Raw genomic sequence first — 7,209 nt, 5'->3', positions numbered from 1 at the left:
ATCTATATTTTCTAAGCAGTATAACTCTACAGTTGGTTTGTTTGAACACCACAATTACATGGAACTTTGAATATGAAGTGAGATATGGTAGGTTATTACAGGTTAGAGCGAAATAGTGACATATCCCAAAGTAATTTGGGCAGAGAATAAAAATATATTTACAGGGCCCCCTGAGGAGCTGGGGGAAAGTGCAGAAGTGTTGGACTTCCTCACTTGGATGGATGCTGATGTTGTCACAAACATTAGGACTGGTGGTTTGATGTGCTGAGCCCTCTATCATGGAACTTACCCTTTTGAAGCTTGTTACTGCAAAGGACAGGCTAAACTTGCATATAATTGTGCCTAAAATTCTCCCCCTGAGTGCCTCTTTGTTGCACAGATGTGGACCTCTCTCTCTAGCTGAGCCACCTCAGCAGGTGAACTCGCTGCCCTCCCTACTATGTTGGACCAGACTCCCAGGGGTGTAAATCTCCCTGGCAGTGTGGGATATGACCCCCGAGGATGAATCTGGACCCAGCATCGTGGGATTGAGAACATCTTCACCAAAAGGGGGTTGCAAAATAAAATGAAATAAAGTGTCAGTGGCTGAGAGATTTCAAATGGAGTCAAAAGGTCACTCTGGTGGACATTCTTACACACTATATAGATAACCCTTTTTAGGTTTTAATGTACTGGAATAGCTAGAAGTAAATGCCTGAAACTATCAAACTCCAACCCAGTAGTCTGGACTCCTAAATTTGATTGTATAACAATGTAGATTACAAGGGGTGACAATATGATTGTGAAAACCTTGTGGATCACACTCCCTTTATCTAGTGTATGGATGGTTGAGTAGAAAAATGGGGACAAAAACTAAATGAAAAATAGGGTAGGATGGGGGAGATGATGTGGGTTTTGTTTTTACTTTTATTTTTTATTCTTATTCTGATTCTTTCTGATGTAAGGAAAATGTTCAGAAATAGTTTGGGGTGATGAATGCTTAACTGTGTGATGGTACTGTGAACAGTTGATTGTACACCATGGATGATTGTGTGGTATGTGACTATATTTCAATAAAACTGAATCTATTTTTTTTTTTAAAGGGTCCTACCCACAAAAGTCTACACCCATAGGAATGGATTACCTTTAAGAACTTGATCTTTTCTGGGGTACATACAGGTTCAAACCATTGCAATCACCATCCACCTACTTGCTTAAAGAAAACTTTAAATTAATATTAAGAACTACTTTTTCTTATAGTTAATAGCTAATTACTTTTGTCTGTTCAAAATTCAAAATATGTCTCTAATCCATCCACTTTCTTTCTAATCCAAGACTGCCACTGTTGGCCAAACCTCCTGGATCTCTCAATTGGTAAATTGCAATAATCTTCTTACTTGTCTCTCAGATTTCCATTCTTGTTCCCTTCTAATTTATTCTCTATTCAAGAGCCAAAATGATCTAATAAAAAATGTAAATATGATCATGTTATTCCTCAGTTTAACATTCTTCTATGACTCCCCAGTACAGTTAAGATAAAATACATAATCTTTAATTTTCCTACAAGGGCCTGTATTATCAAGTCAATGGCAAACTCAGCCTTACCTCTTGCGACATTCATTTTCTTAAAAGGTCCAGATCTTTCCCATCTAAGATACTTTCCATATCCTGCTCACTTTTCCTGCAATTCTCTTCTGTCCTTGACTTAGCTAATCATCACCTATCTTCCACCATCCTTCAGGTATCAACCTAAATTTCACTTTATTAGAGATCTTCCTTGCCCTCTTAATACTAAGTTCCTCTTATAATCTATTGTATAATACACTGTCATTTTCGTTCTTGGCACTGACCATATGTATACATTTATTTGTGTTTGATTTTCATTTATCTCATTTAGTAGAATGCAAGCTCCGTGATGGCAGGAATCAGACATTTTGTTCACCGCTGTGTACTTAGCAACTAGAGCAATGCTTAACACATATCAATAATGTCAATTAACCAACTTATTGAAAGAATAAATGAATGAATAAATGAAGTAAATAGAAAAGTAACAAATATTCAGCTGAAGATCTCAGAGCAAGTATCTTTTTATAATCTATATAGTCCCTATAAATTCCATCAATTTGTTTAATCATTCCCTATGAGAACAATAGAAAAAAGTTATGTTCATTCATTTGACATTTCTCAGATATTTGAAAACAGCTTCTCTTGTTGCATCTGAATTCTTTCTGGTTTAGTAAGATTCTTAATTTTTTGATTCTATATTTTTTTTATGTGTTTGTTATGTGCAAGGGATTTGATTCAATAGAGAATACAAGAATAAATAAAAGAACCTATCCTTAAAGAGCTTTCAGTCTAGGAGATATACAGGCAAATACAATTCAGAGCAAAAAATGATTAGTGTTATAAGAGACTTTCAGAGAACATATTACTTCCGGCTGGTAGGTGGCCAGAGAACTTCATGGAGGAGGTAATATTTGAACCAAACTTTGGCATTCAAGTAGGATTTCAATTGGGTGATATGAGGGAGATAAGAAGGCATTCCAGGGAGAGAAAAGAGTATGACAAGATGCACAAGTTTGGAATATATGGGGCATGTTTAGGAAATAGAAAAAGCCAAGTTTAACTGGAGCATATGTTATAAGAAGCAGTAAGAGTTATGGCTGAAGAGAAGGGAGGAGAGCATTTTGGAGAGGCCATGTATTCTCAGGCAAAGGGGTTCCGATTCTATTTATAAAGAATGGTACTCTCTTGAAGCTCTTTTGCAAATTACAAATGTACATTTAAAAGTTTAAACTGGGGCATGTAAAACAATGTTATTAGGTAGGAATATCCTAGATGAGGACATATCTGTGATTTGGTTACTGCAATGTCCAGGAAAAAAGATGCTATGATCCAGGATGAGGATGTGGTGGAGGAGTGGACAGAAGGGCAAGGTTAGATGTGGTCTGCCAGGGAAAAGGCAGTCTAGACCCTGCCCATGAGGACAGGGGTAACATGAGGCTGGAGGGACTAGAGACCTGCTTGCAGTGAAAAAGAAGTGGAATTATCCAAGGTTTCTGGGCCAGGTTAGCAAAGAAGGAGAAAGAGAATCCTTGCTTTTTAACTTTTTTGTTTTAAAACAGTTTTTAATAGTCATGATCAACTTTTATTAATTTCACATAAATAGCCTATAGAATGCCTTTGCAAACCACATTTTTTCAATATATTTATGTTCTGCCACAAAACATTTCTTTATAAAAGTATTTGTTACATCATTTTCAGAGGAAGTGGGGAGAAGAGAGGGAGAAGAGGGAGAATAAGATTTCAAAACTAATCTTCATTAATTGGCCTAAATATTTTGCAATTATTTTCTTCCACAGAAAATTATAGGTTTGTAACTTTGAAAAATTTCAAAAGTGCAGTGCATCAATTTAATTTTAAAAATCAGTACTGTCAGATACATTATTCAGGTATCAAATTCCCCTTTCTAAATAGATTCAGATTCATATATTTTATACTTATTAAACAATGGTTTAAAATATAACCGTCAAAATCTTCAGTTAAAGTATCCCATATCTGGCTTAAATCATGGTAGAATTGACTTTTTTTAAGATTCCAATTTATTTATTCATCAGTAAAATGTGATATTTGATAATGTCCCCAGAGAATGAGCTTCCTATATGTAGGAAGATAATAATCTTATTACACTTGCTATTAACTAGGTCATTTACATAGCCACTAATACATCAATTTTTTTCACATTGATGTTTCCACTTGGAATATCATTATCATCTGAACACTGAAGACTTAACCATTTCCAAAATAAGGAACCCCTTGATATTAGTATTTCCTTATTCTGGTGCATAGTTGTGGTATTATTAAGCACAATGAATGTTTCTTAATGAATGTGGGTGAATTAAGACAAAAGATATAACCTAGTCCCCTCAATAATTTACTCTCTTTCTGTGTTTTTAAAACTTGTCTTTGAACCTTTATGAACTACAGATCTGCTGGATGGAAAGACACAAGTTGACCATTTTATCAACACCTGGCATTTTAAGCATGAGGTTAAAATCTTAGTGCTCACAGCATCTTCCTTTGACCTACCATTAGGTTCATTCCTGAGCAGTACTCATAATGCTGATTTTCAAATGATACCATTTATTTGCTATGTTTCTTAACTCGATACAGATTATTTTGCCTTATTAAAAATATTCAACATTAACTGGGTAATAATCTACTCTTTCTTTGTAAACTCTCCATTGAATAATTGTTCATTTTTACAACCATTTTCTGCATGGCTGTTGCCTTTTTCTTCTATCACCTTCTTTCCAAAGTTAAATGGTGCCATCCCTTCAAAAGACAAAGAATTTTTGAACAAGACTCCAATTCTATCCAACAATGTGAAACACTGTCCATAGTTATATTCAAAGAACATGTGGTGGGCAGTATGATGGGCTAAGCCATTAATAAATAGCTTTAAGATTTGGGGGACACAAAAACCACTATCAGAAATGGACATTGTCCAGATGTTGACCAAAATGTATAAACCTAATTAAACCAGCTATGTAAAGGGAAGATGAAGTAAACCATCCAAAGGATGAGAAGCATGACTTGGAAATGGAGTAGGAATCTTCCAAATATAATGAGGTTTATTTATGTACTTATATAAAAGTCTATGATGAAGGCCTCTGTGAATCCAGTACATCAGCATGTCCATAAAAAACAGGAGGGATATTATACTAACAATGAGTCAAAACCAACCAAATAGAAACATTCCTATGTTTTCATATAATTTACTGTGACCTTTTGCCTTTAACAGTGACAATGTAATAGTGGGAATACTTATCCATGACAATAACTGGACAATAAACAATCTCTCAATAGACTTGATTCTTTAAAAATTGTGGACGTTTCATCAATAAATGATCATAGACAAAACTAATAACTCAGTGCAGCAAAGAAGAAATAAAAGGTACTCATCAAGATTTGTTATAACCAGACTAATAGTTCATCAGAAGACTTCATCCTCTGGCCATGTTGCTAGATATATATAGGGTGTAAAAAAAAAAATAATCTGCAAATTGAGTACAAGAGCCATCCTAGCACCTAGTGAGGGTCACTGCCATTCTTGTTGCTGTTGTTTCCAGGCTGCAGGAGCTGGTCTGTGGCCTCTGTTAGTGAACAGGCACAGCCAAGAAGCTTTCATTTTTATTTTTAAGAAGAGGTCATCTTTTTTTTATAAAAATGATTCATTTTCACTTTTAATTAAAAATATAACTAAGTTAAAAATAAGAGAAAAAATACACCAAAATCTATCTCCCAGAAACAATATTTATGAGTATACATGCATATGTGGAAATACAGGAAGAATAGATACATATGAATATACATAGGTACTTCTGCATATACATGGACAAACAGTACCCCTAAATTTAATTTTTTACATAAGGATGGCTCTATTTACATTTCAGGACTATGAAAGTACCTTTAAAGAAAGTGTTTGTGTCCAAAATCAGAGAGCCAGTCTTCTAACCATTGTGGATCAAAATTTTCAGTATTTTGACAAGCATACTTTATTGGAAATGGGGCGGTGGCTCTTTCCTTCTTTTGTTGGTATTGGAGTTTTATTCTCTAATCTTTTTTGGTTTGGTTGTTTTGAGAGGAGAATAAAAATGTCCTTACTCTGTCTTTTTTTTTTGGACTTCATATTGAAAGGTGCCTAACACATTCCAATCCTTAGGGGTAAATAGTGAAGAAATTCAGAGAACAAGTAGTTATATAACAAATAACCTGAGGAGTGAATAAGAGAATGGGGTGACATGCTAGAATTAGGTTGAAATGAGTGGTTTATTGGTGTCGATGTAAAAGATTATGTACATGTGTCCCTTATCTGCATAGAGCTTGGCATGAGGTTCATAAATATACCAACATCCTTGGCTCTTGGTTGGGATAAACTTCTGAGGCATGTTATACACTGCCAGATTTCCCAGTGGAATTGAGCTGCAATTTCTCTCTCACTTCCCCACTTCTCTAACAAAGAAAACAAGAAAACAAAATCCTCCTTTTTATGAAACTTACACCAAATAAAATTCCAACAGAATCAATACATTTTTTTATTAATAATAAATTTTATTTTGAAATAAGTTCAATCTTACAGGAACAGTTATAAAAACAGTACAACCCCCCTACACAGAATTCCATCATACCCCGACCCCCCTCCCCCGATACCCTGATCCATCACCTTTAAGATCCTGTCACACCACTGTCTCTTTCTTTCCCTCCCTCTCTCCCTCCCTCCCTCCCTCCCTAACACTCATCATCTATTGCTCTGTCTTCTGAACATATGAGAGCAAGCTGCACATATCTTTGAACAAACAATATAATTCACATATACCTTTCCCATGAACAAGAACATTATTTTATGCAATCTCATTAAACGCAGCTAAGAAGTTCAAGAAATTCAACATTGATATAAAGCTTACATTCTATATTTCCTTTTTTTTTTTTTTTCTTGTGTCCCATCTGTGTCCCTTTGAGCCTCCTCTCCTCCGACCTCAGATCCCATCCAGGATTCCTTGGCATTTAATTTTCATCTATTTAGACTGTCTTATTTTTTTTTTTCAATTGTGGAAAGATATATATAGCCTAAATCTTCCTATTCCACCTCTCCCAGCATTCCATTAGTGGGATTAATCACATTTAGAATGTTGCAGTGCTATCACCTTCCGACCAACCATTTCTAGAAGTTTCCCTTCACCCCAAACCAAAACCCCTACTCTCATTTCTTAACTCCCCATTGCCCCTTCTCCCACTTCTTGGAACCCCTACTCTACTTTTCATCTCTTTGGTCATATTCTTTGATACTTTCTTTGTGTTTACCATGGTGCTTAAATTTAACCTCTTAAATCTATAACAATCTTGTTTTTCTTTGAAACCAACTTAACTTCAATAGGACATGTAAACTGTGTTCCTATCCTCCTCCATTCCCCCACCTTTATGTAGTTCTTGTCAAGGATTACGTATTTTACATTGAGTCCAAAATCACCGATTTATCATTACAGTTTATGTATTTTAGATCCTGTAGGAAGTAAATAGCGGAGTTATAAATCAACAATACAGTAGCAATGGTCTTTACATTTACCATGTGATCTTTACTGGAAATCTTTATTTCTTCATGTGGTTTCAGTCAATTGTTTAGTGTCCCTTCCTTTCATCCTGCTTAGGACTGATCTACTGGTGATGAAG

The 7,209-nt window shown here is 35.2% G+C and overlaps 1 pseudogene; it reads right to left on the bottom strand.

Moving 5' to 3' along the window:
• Positions 1-4,198: 4,198 nt before the first annotated feature.
• LOC119540303 lies at positions 4,199-5,062 on the bottom strand (annotated as a pseudogene).
• Between the last annotated feature and the right edge of the window lie 2,147 nt (positions 5,063-7,209).

The sequence above is a fragment of the Choloepus didactylus genome, chromosome 1 (genome assembly GCF_015220235.1).
Source record: "Choloepus didactylus isolate mChoDid1 chromosome 1, mChoDid1.pri, whole genome shotgun sequence".
In the NCBI taxonomy this organism is placed as follows: Eukaryota; Metazoa; Chordata; class Mammalia; order Pilosa; family Megalonychidae; genus Choloepus; species Choloepus didactylus.
The sequence above is the reverse complement of the archived record's forward strand: the minus strand, read 5'-3'. Positions and strand labels throughout refer to the sequence as shown.